Source organism: Falco biarmicus, chromosome 16 (assembly GCF_023638135.1).
Source record: "Falco biarmicus isolate bFalBia1 chromosome 16, bFalBia1.pri, whole genome shotgun sequence".
In the NCBI taxonomy this organism is placed as follows: Eukaryota; Metazoa; Chordata; class Aves; order Falconiformes; family Falconidae; genus Falco; species Falco biarmicus.
In genome coordinates, this window is record NC_079303.1 from 10,468,110 (window position 1) to 10,481,341 (window position 13,232).

Consider the following 13,232-nt stretch of genomic DNA (forward strand, 5'->3'; position numbering starts at 1 on the left):
CCTCTTCCCTCAGGGTGGCTGACAAGTTGCCTGTGGCCAATCTCCTCCTCCTGAAGCGGCTGATGGCCCTGCTGCAGCACATCGGCCACAACGCAGCCACCAGCAGAATGAGCTGCAGCAACCTGGCCATCTGCATCGGGCCCAACCTGCTGAGCCCACCCAACGAGGACCTGCTCCCGCTGCAGGCCATGCTGGCAGTGACCGAGAAGGTACGCCCTACCCAGCAGCCGGCTGCTGCCTTCCCGGCCCATCGGAGCTTGGCTGTTGAGAGGTCCCTGGCTGCCTCCTCCCTTGAGCCAGGGCTGGTGGGCTGGGTGCCTGGAAGAGCAACCCCCAGCCGCAGCCACCTGCGCAGACAAAGGGTCAGCAGTGGGAAAGGCTGCTTGACATGTCTGCAGGCACCTGGCTTGAGACCAAGGCTTTCATGTCTGCAGGTGAACGTGCTGGTGGAGTTCCTCATTGAAAACTGCGGGGACATCTTTGGGGGGGAGGTGGCCGGCCTCTCCCCTCCATCAGCCGAGGAGGTGCCAGCACCCATGGACAGGCGCACAGGTAGGAGGAGGGGCTGAGGCTTGTCACAGACACTGGGGCTCGGGATGCCAGAAACCTCAACGTTGAGGAGACAAGCGGTGTAGGGCTTGGCTGGGCTTTGCTTGAGATGTACTTGACTTCCAAGAAGTCACGCTGCTGCACGTGCTTTTGCTTTCCAGAGCTGCAGTGCGAAGAGCAAAGTGGCCCTGCAGGCACAGCAGACACCCAGCGTCCGGCAGAAGCCTTTCTGGATGCAGACGCCTCTCTGCTGGACATCGACAGAGGAGCTGGGGGAGACACAGGGGCAGGGCCCAAAGCGGCAGAGGTACGGCAGCTCCACAGACACTGGGACAACATGTCTCAAGTGGGACAGTAATTTCCCAGGAGGCCAAGCAGCCGCTGGGCCTCCTCCTGGCAGCCGCTCTCTTGTGCCTTTGGGGCTCCTCCTCTCCCCCCAGCGTGGTACGTGTTAAGGAAAACTGGAAAGGCTGTTTCTGGAATGCATTTCATGAAGTATGATCTGCTTCATCAAACAAAACATACCTACAAAACACCCACAAAAGGACAGAAGGGAGTAGCTGTCACCTTGAGAGGGCTTTTGCTCAGATCCTATTCCATCGCAGCTTCATCAAGTCTAGGCTGCAGTGGCTGGACTGTGCAAAATGTGCATGATGCAAACCAGCATCTCCTCTGTAGAGCTAAGATGGCAATTTGGCAGTCAGGCCCTCACTACCCCAGGCCCTTACTTGCCACCCGTTACCTCCCACGTTTCTGGTTTAGGCACCTCCAGATTTGCCTCCAGCCACCCCCGAGGGCACGGCAGAGTCCCCGGCATGCCTGCAACAACTGACCAGCCTGCCCCAGGAAACCAGGTAGGAAGAGCTCCCCTTGCCTGACCTGAGAGCTCACTGCAGGGGCTTGGGGCTTTCCCCCTCTCATCACGCTGTGGGGTGGAAAGTTTTTCAGGATCCCACCAGGAGAAGGAAAACTCGAGACAAAGAAAGAGAAAAGAAATCTGGGCAGAGGAGAGGGACAGCACAGCAAAAATAAAACGGAGAAGAGAGGAAATGACTTTGCGGGCCCAAACCTGAGAAAATTCAGGACGGTGCAGCACGTCAGGAAGGCCAGGTGCGTACCAGGTGCTGCTGCCCATCTTTCCCGAGTCTGAACACGGCCCTAAGTCAGCCCAGCTGGCTGGCAAGGGCCGGCGAGGGCTGGTGCTGAGCAGGGTTTGGGATGAGCCCCACGGCAGCTCCCCAGGGGCTCCCCATCGAGCCCTGCTGCGTGGCACAGGGGCACTGTCAGCATCCCTGCGCACGCACAGCTCCCTAGGGAGGTCACCCCTGGGGAGAAGGCCCCTAGTGGAGGCCAGCAAGAGCTCTCCCTTCTGGGCCATGAGGAATTCCTCAGAAACAGTGTCCTCCAAAGAAGGGGGAACCAAATCCTGCCTCTTCCTGCCTCTGGGGGCTTAGCAGAGCTTTCTGACTCTGTCGTTGCAGGTGCTGACTGACTTTCACCGGCTGAACCGCTGTGACTCCTGGGCCCTCGCAGCTGGTGTTGACAATAAAAGAATCTTTTCCCTCTCCTGACCGTGTCTGCCATCGTGTCTTCCGGAGTGGGGAGCTCTTGTGCTGGGAAGGACCCTCGGGGAGGAGTTTGGGATCATCCCTTGCCCCAGCACCCTTTCCAGCGGGCATCGGGGCTGAGTTGAGGAGCTTTAGGAGGAAAAGCAAAGCACAGAGCCACACAGGAGGGTGGGGTTGGAAGGGACCCGTGGAGGTCCTCTGGGCCAAGCCCTCTGCTCCAGCACGCTCATCTAGAGCAGGTTGCAGAGAACTGTGTGCCCTTGGCCTTTGAAGATCTGCAAGGACAGAGAGCCCACAACCTCCTCGGACAACCTTTGCCAGCATGGGACCACTCTGGGGGGGAACATTTGCCATTTCAATCTCTTCTTTCACTGTACCACATTCCAGAACAGCCATGACATGACCAGCTCAGGCTTGAAACCAAGTGCTGTGGCCGGCCTTCAGGGCCAGCAGGGACTGGGGGCCAGAGGGGAAGTGTTTTAGGGACGGATCGTGGGGGCCGGAGGGAGGGTTTGAGGGACGGACGCCGAGGAAGGCCTCATCCCTGCAGAGATGGCTCAGGCCCAGGGCCTGTCTTAAGGTTCAGTCTTAGTGTTAGGGCTTAAGGTTATATCTTAGGGTTAAGTCTTAGGCTTCATTCTTAGGGTTAGCTTTTAAGGTTAAGTCTTCAGGTTAAGTCTTAAAATTTATCTTAGGGATAAGTCTTTGGGTTAAGTCTTAATATTTAAGTGTTAAGGTTAAGTCTTTAGGTCAAGTCTTAAGGTTAAGTCTTAAAGTTAACTCTTAAGTTTAAGACTTATGGATTGAGTCTTGGGGTTAACTATAAAGTTTAATGCTTAAGTTTAAGTCTTAGGGTTAACCCTTAAGAGTTAAGTCTTGGGGATAAGTCTTAGGGATAACTCTTTGGGTTAAGTCTTAAAATTTAAGTCTTAGGGTTATGACTTTAGGGTCAAGTTTTAAGGTTATGTCTTAGGCTTAATTCTCAGGGTTAAGTCTTAAGGTTGAGCCTTAAGTTTAAGTCATAAGGTTAAGTCTTAGGGTGAAGTCTTAGGGTTAAATCATGAGTGTAAATCTTAAGGTTAAGTTTTAAGGTTAAATCTTTAAGGTTAAGTCTTGGGGTTAAGTCTTAATGGTACATCTTAAAGTTAAGTCTTAGCGAATGCTTAATAGTCTTAGGGTTAAATCTCAGGGTTAAGTCTCAAGGTAAAGTGTCAACTTAACTTTAAGGTTAAGTATCAGGGTTAAGTCGTAACGTTGTCTCTTAAGGTTCAATCTTAGTGTTAAGTCTTAAGGTTATATCTTAGGGTTAAACGTTAGGGTTCAGTCTTAGGGTTAAGTTTTAAGGTGAAGTCTTTATGTTAAGTCTTAGGGTTAAGTCTTAAAATTTAAGTCTTAAGCTTAAGTCTTAGGGTTAAGTTTTAGGGTTACGTCTTAATGTTATGTCTTAAATTTAAGTCTTAATTTTAAGTCTTAGGGCTAAGCCTTATGGTTGTCTTAAGTTCAAGTCTTATGTATTGAGCCTTAGAGTTAAGTCTACATCTTAATTCTTAAGTTTAAGTCTTTGAGTTAACTCCTAGAGTTAAGTCTTAGAGTTAAGTCTTGGGCATAAGTCTTAGGATTAAGTTTTAAGATTAAGTCTTAGGGTTAAGTCTCAGTGTTAAGTCAGAGGGATGAGTGGTGAATTAATCTTAAAATTTAAGTCTTAGGGTTATGACTTAGGGTTAAGTCTTAAGGTTAAGTCTTAGCGTTAATTCTGAGGGTTAAGTCCTAAAGTTAAGTCTTAAGGTTGAGCCTTAAGTTTAAGTCATAGGGTTAAGTTTTTAGTGTAAATCTTAAGGTTACGTTTTAAGGTTAAGTCTTAGGGTTAAGTCTTGAGGTTAAGTCTTAATGGTACATCTTAAAGTTAAGTCTTAGCATTAAGACAGGGTTAAACCTCAGGGTTAAATCGCAAGGTAAAGTCTCAAGGTTAAGTCTCAGGGTTAAGTCGTCAGGTTGTTTCTTAGGGTTCAGTCTTAGGGTTAAGTTTTAAAGTTAAACTATAGGTTAAGTCTTAGGGTTAAGTTTTAAGGTGAAGTCTCAGGATTATGTCTTAGGGTTAAGTCTAGAGTTAAGTCTTAATGTTCTAAGGTGAAGTCTTAGGGTTAAGTCTCAGGGTTAAGTCTTAAATTTAAGTCTTAAGCTTAAGTCTTAAGTTTACATCTTATAGACTGAGTCTTAGGGTTAAATCTGAATTTTAAGTCTTAGGGTTAAGTATTAAGGTTAAGTCTGAGGTTTAAGGCTCAGGGTTAAGTCTTAGGATTTAAGTCTTAAGTTTAAGTGTTAAATTTAAGTCTTAATGTTAAGCCTTAGGGTGTAAGTCTTAACATTAACTTTTAAATTTAAGTCTTAAGGTTAAGTCCCAAGTTTAAATCTTAAGGTTAAGTCTTAGGGTTAATGTTAGGGTTAACTCTCAGGGTTAAACCTTAAGGTTGAGTCTTAAGTCTTAGAGATAGGTCTTAGGCTTAAGGCATAGGCTTACGTCATAGGGTTAAGTCTTAAGGTTATGTCTTAAAATTCAGACTTAGGGTTAGGTCATACCTAACATAGGGTTAGGTAATGACTAGAAATTCAAAAACAGCCATGCTATTGCCCATGTTCCAGAAACACGTCTGTTCTGGCTGTTGCAAAGGCCCCAGCAATGTCCATAACTTACAGCCAATTAAATTCTTCTGTAAAAATTGTGTTAGGTTCCAATGAAGAATTAACGGGTCGTATGAAAAATGGTAAACAGCTTCTGAAGTGCTGCTTCTTTGTGTCTTGCAGATGAGTAATACTGCAGCATCACACTGAGGCCAATAAGGTGCTCCCCTTCCATCTTCCCAAGCTGGGAACTACTCTCTACAGGATAGTATCAAAGTATACGCACATTTTAAAGTTAGGATAAACACTCTGAATTATTAACAATTAATGTTTTGCTCATATTACAGCAGTTATCCAGCTAGAGAGCACAGTGTAAGGTTTACAACCACTATTTCACAAGAAAGTACATCTAAACATACCTTAATAAGCTGGGCCAGAGAAAGAGATGCGGAAGAGTCGCCAATCTATTCAGAAAAATTAAACACATGTTCAAGTTCTGCATACAATCAGAACATAGCAAGAGTTCACCCCTACTGCTGTATGAAAGCCTGCGCTATAGCCTCTGAGCATCACTGAAAGAGCCACCTCCAAGCCAGTGGAATTTGTATTTGTTCAAAACAAAGTCCAAACCTTAAACAGCTTTACGTATGCCTACGTTGTTAATGGGAAGAAACTAAAGTAACCAACCCCTCTTGAGATCAATCTATCGCTCAGGATACCTCAGAGGGGGACCCTTGCCAAATGCTCACAACTGCTTAAAAGACGGAGGGTTAAGGAAGCTGTCCATTTTCAGCTCAAAAGGATCTAAAAAAAAATATTTCCGTTTATTTGAGAAGGAAGTGTCTCTACAGGAAACATTGCCAGTGCAGTTTATAAATTAATCAGTTAATAGCTCAACATTTTCTAAATGCACACAGGCACGGTTCATGAGCGCAGCATAGTTTTTGCGCTGTCTTTCATTTACTTTCATTAGACCCCAAGTTCATGAATTTCTAGGTTAAGTTATCCTAAGAGCTTACAAAGTGATCAGATCCCGTGACCTAGAGCTCGTGTAATGCCTCACACCATTCGAGTGAAGAAAAAGCAGTTATACTTACAGATGAAAACCAAACACCACCACAAAGTAATGTTTGTACTATGAGGGCTATTTTGAAATGCATTGTTGCACGTAGCATTCCACCCAAGGGCCAAATGGAGATCTAGGCCATCACTAGTCAAGTATCTCCTCGCGTTACTTATTCATGTCTTAGCAGCAGAACGACAGTGTTTTCTGAACTGAAGAAAAATGCTGCCCCTTTTCCAAATGTAAATTCAAAGTGGTGGTGTACTGAAGGGTGGCACCAAGTTCAGTGGTGCAAACCTTGAACCTGCAAGCTCTAAAAATGAGCCCACATTATCTGTACAACACACAGTCATACAAGAAATGTTCTAGCCTATTCAGTACGAAATGCAATGCGTTACTAGGCACAAATACCACTGCTCACATTAGCACCGTGCAAAAGTTGGCATTGCTCAGTTTTCACTATGCTGAATCAAATACATTGGATTTACAGCATACACTGTGTTTCACTGGAAAGTATGTTTATATATATATATTACAAATATTATATATAAAACATTTATATTTTATATATATAAAAGAATTAGTACAAGGCTACATTTCTTAGGCTTAGGTGCAGCATGTAGAAAAAAGTTTCAGCTTGTGTTTTTACATACCTCTTTTGATGTTCTACTCGCTGGCTCAGTTTGACTTCTAGAAGAAGAAAGAAAGATGATCAGAACTTAAAATAAAGCACTCGTAACCAACATAAAGCCGTGAAAACAGTTTATAAAACCTGAGCACCAAAACACTGTGTTCTGATAGTCTTATGAATATGGAAATTTATTTCTATACATAAAGTGTGCTCTCCTGGTACATTCAGTGCAACTGAAATAAAACCCCAAATCCCATTCCTTCTTTGTCCCCAATTACTCTAAGATACAGAATACAGCAGTGCAAGAAGAAGTCCTCACATATTTTCTTTCTTCTCTCTAAGTCTCAAAACGATGAAGACTGTGCTACACTTTTCTGTTCTTAAATAGTCAGCCATCCAAATATGAAGGCACCTTCAGGCAATCTGTATAGCCCCACTATCACAAACAGGTACCAGATAGAGCACTTTGGTTTCTACACTCCCCTGACAAAACAAGAACAGGTGTCTGTAGAAAAGTGCTTCTTTGTGGAGGCCCAAGCACTGTGTTCAGGTACCCACCATCCTCTAGCCTAAAGTGACTACCAATAGCAGTAGAAACATCACCTGAAAGCAGTTCCAAGGATTTTCTGTGGTCGAGGAGGCCTGTGTTAAAAAAATAAGGAAAAAAGCCTGGATTACCAGAATTTGCTTTAAGATCATCTTGAACATGCTACAATATTTTAGGAAACACTTATGGCACACAAGCCCTTGCCGAGATTCCACATACTCATTGGTCTGTACCTGCATGCTACTCATGAATCACACATGCAACCGTCCATCAGTTAACAAACAATTCATACATCATCCAAAGCGTCCCACGAGCAGAGGCAACCCAAAGGCTGCTGTGCAAGTCCTGCACAAATAGAAAGGCTCATACTTCCTGCCACTGCTACACCACCACCAGGCTCGCAAGTACAGCCACGTACCTCCTGAACATGAGGAAGTGCGAGGAAACGCTTTAGATTACCACACCATGGTTTCTCCATCCACTTGCCTTGAGGAAGATACTACAAGGTGACTAACGCATTTCTGAAGGCCTCTCCACCGTGACACCATGCGTTCATCATTCCCAAACACTAACGACTCTACCAGTTGTTTCCACAATGTTTCCAGCTGAAGGAAGAGAAAGCTAACCTGCCCGATCCATTTGCAACTTTAGGAGAGCAGCGGCATACATCCCTGATCCCCACGGGCAGGTATTTCTTGGATCTTTGATGCTAGGGGCACCTAGCCTCTCATTTTAGGGCAGCATTCCAACACCAGGAGAGGGTGCCATCCAACCAGAAACCGAGGCGATATTGACAAGACAGCACTAAGCATCCCCATCTAAATTAACCCCCCAAACCAGGCCATGTTTAGAAGCACAGTGCTGTGGCATCCAGAAAGCCTTGGCAGCGCCTGAAAGCACTGCAACACCTACTGCAGTAATATGCCCAAAGCTTACAGGAGAGCCACATAAATTCAGGGGGTTTTGCTTGCAGATGCTTCATGGGTACTAGGATGCTGCGGTACTGTTTGTTTGAGACACGCTGTAACTCGCCAGTACACTTTATGTATTGAGAACTAACATTAGAAAGACATGGCAAAACCACAAGTCAATAATATCTACTAATGGTGGAGGAGAGGTCTGTCTTGAAGAAGCCTTGAAAACATGACCATTCAAACCATGCTGATGCAGCTGATACAGAACTGGACTGGACGAATACATCGATGACAGCGATAATGCTGTAGTCAGGCTTACATTTGAGTATCTGCAATTGTAATCAGATTCTCTGTCCTCCATAAATCTGAGGAATACAGCAGTAATACCTGGAGCACAGAGAGCAGCTTAGGCTGAAAACAAACTTAGAAAGGTAACTACTAACATTTGGGAATGTGCTCAACTGCTTTCTGAGCTTCAGGTTTGGAAAAGATCAACTGTTCCTTCACCGTCCTGGCACAAAAGGCAATACGCTTTAGGATGTTGTTCTTTTTCTCTTGCCCGACATAGACATTGTCTTTAGGAATCTAATAGGAAGCACTTAAGAATGAAACTTCTTGTTTGCATGGTTTGCCAGCTGGCCACTCTCAGTCCTTCCTCTGGGGACAGCATGCAGCCCACACACACACACCCCCCTTTGGGGTGTAAGAATACCCTGCCCCCCTCCCCCAGACAAAGGAAGCAGTCAAACACGGAGACTCGGACTGCTGGCAGATGGGAACAAATCACCGGTTCACACTGCAATGTGTCTCTCCGTTTACTCTAAAAGCACTAAAAGCAAAAGCATACAATAAGGAATCTCTCTGCATAGAGGAAACAGGATGGAGAACTTGACTCTCAGAAAAACCAAGCCCAAGAACAAACCCAATTCAAACGTCTGAACAGTTACCACTGTTGGAGCTTGAATGCCACGTCCCAGCAGGCTGAAAAATCTAAGTCTGCTTTGGGACAGACACCTTCAAATCTGCCCTGTCACAACACAATTTAACAGCAGCTTTAACAAGAAAGATACAACCTGAATGCCTCCGTAAACTAACCGCCACAAAGAAGGTGAACGCACTGAAACCCCTCCCAAAGAACACAACGTGTTATGGCTACTTACCCAAGGTCTGTTTTGCCGGTAGCTTTAACTCCTCTGACGGGGACTCCCCTAACAGTTACCGATGAGTTCCCCGGAATCAGGGCATTATCATCTGTGTATTCTGGAAACAACATCAATACAGAGAAAGCATCAGTCAGTTTGTAAGAGTGATATTGACATGTCGTGACGTAGCACTTCAGGGAATCCCTTTACAGATACAAACCCAACATTTTACACACAGCGTCATGCTTTTATCGTCTCAGGTTACCTTTCCAGAAATCTTCAGGTCTGATAGTCAAACACAAGCAGCAAAATCTTTTCCATTTTTTTGGAATCGTTTCAATGCCAACAGCAAAATGGTCTCTAAAGTCACTAAAGCAGAGTCTGCTAAAGCATGAGGTTCTTTCCTGATCTCACTTACATTGCTTTTGCTCCTGTTAGCTTACAAAACCCTAGAACATGTCTCTATAACAGCGAGCACGGAAGAGGACACCCCCACCCTGCCTCCCACCTTTTCAAACACATCCCAACCATCCATTTTGCCTTCCCACCATCTTCAAAGAGAGTCCACCATCTCTTTCTTTTTTTTCCCCCAGTGATGTTTAAAATCCTGTTTACTTTTAGCTTCTATTAGCATTGCTGCTATTACGAGATTTCCGTGATCACGCGGCCCCGAAAAATCTGAACAAGTTGGCCATCTTCACTCAAGGTTCACTGAAGGGTCTTTCCAAGATCACGTCACCATTTAGTCAGGACTCCTGCACCAAGTTATAAAACCCACGACCGTATCTCCACAGGGAAGATCTCCGAGAACCCCCTTTAGGCAGAACATCCTGGCCGAGTTCTTTCCTTCATCTTCTGAAGGTGACTTTAAGCACGTAGAGGCTGTTCAATAAAAACGGAAATTCACGGTTGTGTGTAAAACCCCAAAATCTCGCATACATGTGTATGACACTGAAATGTATTCCTTAGCTTTGCTCTGACAACCACTGGGGGATTTTTGCCTTTTCACAGGGAAGACACCCTTACAGAAGTTCCACTAAGTATCTGTGTCACAACCTGTACATCTGCCTCTACCTGCATGTCTATCTCTACCGCCGTATGACACGCGATCCCGTAACACCCCCAAGACCCCTAACACCGTGCTGTTAAGTCTCCTCACAGATACTCTCCTGAACATACTTTACCTATCTGCAGGTAAACAGCGTGCTTAGGTCCAACCACTTGAAAGGCTAGGGCCAAAGTTACAGTTACCGCAGCAGACATGTTATTCTGTTTAAGTTTTAATACATCAAACAGGAAGAGGGAAAAAACCTATGAGTACACATTGTAAAGAAAAGACTGTTGTGAGAATGTCACAGAACCACAGGAAAAAAAAAAGAAAAAAACCAAAACAAAACACCCGATAAAATTTGAATGTTTAAGGAATGGCAACGGTTTCCAAGTCTTTTTATTTCTGTCATATCCCAAAGTCTTTAATCACATGCAAGCTTTGCCAGATGGTAGATTACCAAACTGAAACAGCACGCTAAGTAATACGAAACCATTACCGTCTCTGAGAATCAAGCACCATTTCTGAGATTCAAAAGAACTTAGGGCTTCTCGAAGAACATTTCTAGGTATATTCACCATAAGTGATCTGCCATAAAACTTCAGTATTGCCCTGACACCGTTTAACACGCAGTACCAGGAAAAAAATGCACCGTTTGAAAGAAACGAAGAAATGATGCTCAATAACATCTGAATGAAAATGTCTTTGGCGTAGCAAAGAAGCTGTATTAGCAAGAAATGCCAAGTATACTTGAGACAGAACACCCGTCTACAAGATGGCTTTCCAGGGTCTGCATAGATTCTCACTCACAGATACACTCTTGATCCAAAACGTTGCTACTGAGCAGTTTCTGCAGCAGCCAAGCGCCACTTTGGCAATGCGGTGGAGTAAAAGTAGTTGAAGACAAATTTCAGTCACCAAACCCACTTTTTTCCCCTTCAAATTAGCCATCCACTCCTTTTCTATCACGTTCAGCCTTCTCTGCCGGGTTTCAAAGAAATCTGGCAGGTTTGTGATTACAAGGCATTGTCCCACATTTCCTTATCGTTTTACCTAGAAGGGTTCCCAGAAACCAAACCTCTTCCACGCGCGGTGCCGCACATCGACCCCGTACGCTGCTGTGCCTGGCTGCGCACACAGCCCTCACGCCAGCTGCCAGCGCACAACCACGGAAGAGCAGCTCTGAGGCCCCAGCACAAGTCACCGCTGCCGGCCGCGGCCCAATCGCCTCACTGGCCACCTGCGCCACCGCCAGCCGGCCGGTCCCCGCATCCCGCGCCTGCCGCCCCCACGCGCCTTCCATGGTCTAGGCGTTGGTGACCTGCAGGTCGCAGTGAGTCGCCTTCAGCCTCTCGCGGCCTGATCTGGCGCCTGAGGTCCTGTCACCGCCAGGCTTTCAATACCTGCTCTCCCCTCCTGTCACCCCCCAGGCTGTCCCCAACAGCTGTCCTCTCCTGTACCCCCCCCCCCAGGCCTGTCCCCACCTACTGTCCCCTCCTGTCACCCTCCAGGCTGCCATTGCCTGCTGTCCCCTCCTGTCACCCCCGGGCTGTCACTACCTGGTGGCATAAGCTACATAAGATAACAAGACAATAAGAAAAAAAAAAACCAAACCGAAAACCTGCTTTGGTGAACACCAAAACACCCATGACTTTCTCAGGCTCTTCACTACCCCACATGTGAGTCAAGGGACAGGGTCTCCCACAGGCTCTTTTGCGGGCACTTCCTGAAGACACCCCCACCCCCCAACCCCCACCCCACCCTGCTTTTCTACAAGTGCACAAAGAGGTTAAGAAGAGTTTCATGTCTAAGTTAAAGGAGGCAGTTTCTGAAATTAGCTTAGGTGAAAAAAGCAAGGTGGTGTATTCATGGATTTTCTCCTCTGCAAAGCCATGAAGAAAACATGAACCGCACTCCCCAAAGGCAAAGGAGCAAACTGAGGGAGAGCAGCTCACTGGCGCCTTTCAGAGCTTCAACAGTCTGGAGAAACGGGAAAAAAACCCATGCAAAGATAAAGAGCAGCCAAGATGCACTTTTATAAAATGCACATTGGGGCCTGTTCCAGATCTCAGAATGACTTTCAGTATTGCTTTGCATGACTATTAGACCAAGGCCTAAAGTGGCGTGATAGCTTCTGCTTGCCGGGGCACGGTAAGATCACTCAAACGAGCGACAAGGTAACAAGTAAACACCAGAGGCAATAGCGGAGCTTACCGTTTCCCTCCACTGGTGACCAGCTGTACATAAACCAGCTTAACCAGCCTCCCTAAGGGTGGCTCTAAAGTCGCTGAAAAGGAAAAAAAAGAAGGTAAGTGCTTAGCCTGAAATGCAAAGGCACCATCTTGGCTCCCAGGCAGGTGGCACAGATGGCCCAACAGGGTCATGTGCCCACCTTCCAGGGAAGATAAAAAAAGCGCAGGACGTCTTAGTGGGGTGGGTTTGTTGCATCCTTTCCGTTTGCTGAAAGCCTGAGGAAGGATGTATTCCACGGTAGGACCGGTGGCACTTTAGACCTGAGGTTAAAAAAGTGCTGCACTTCAGTGACGCTCCCCAAGCTGCTTTCACCACCAAACAGAAAAAGATTTGCTTTCTCCAGTATGGTGGGAATGATACCATAAAGTCGGTCAGGGAGAAAAACCCTCTAAGACTTGCTTGCAAGTTTCAGAAGGCCGGCATTCTTTATGGCAGTGCTGGGAGCACGGGGGAATGTTTCCTCTGAGCGTGCTCACCCAGTTCCTCGAGGGTACGCACTATGGACAGCAGAGCACTTGCACACTCATAGCGCATTACACATGCATTTTCAGTCAGGCACGGGATGGGTTACAAGTTGCTTGCTTTAATGCAAACGAGCACACACCCTCAGACAGCACTGCTGAGGTTTTTTACTAGCTCCCCGTGCTCCCCAAGCGGGGCCTTGCCCTCTCTCGGGGGGCTATCTGAGTCAGAGGTCACGATCTCCCCCCACAACAATTACCTTTGTCCGAATTCCAACCAACATTCTGCGGATCGCAGCACTCTTATCGGCTTGTCTCCTCCTGCGACCACAACGTCCTCACCCAGAGGCTCTTTCTGCATCACTGAAGAGAACGCCGATCTTTTCCCCATCCATTCTTTGTTCCCCATCCTTCTCAAGGCTGACTCCCTGCATGAG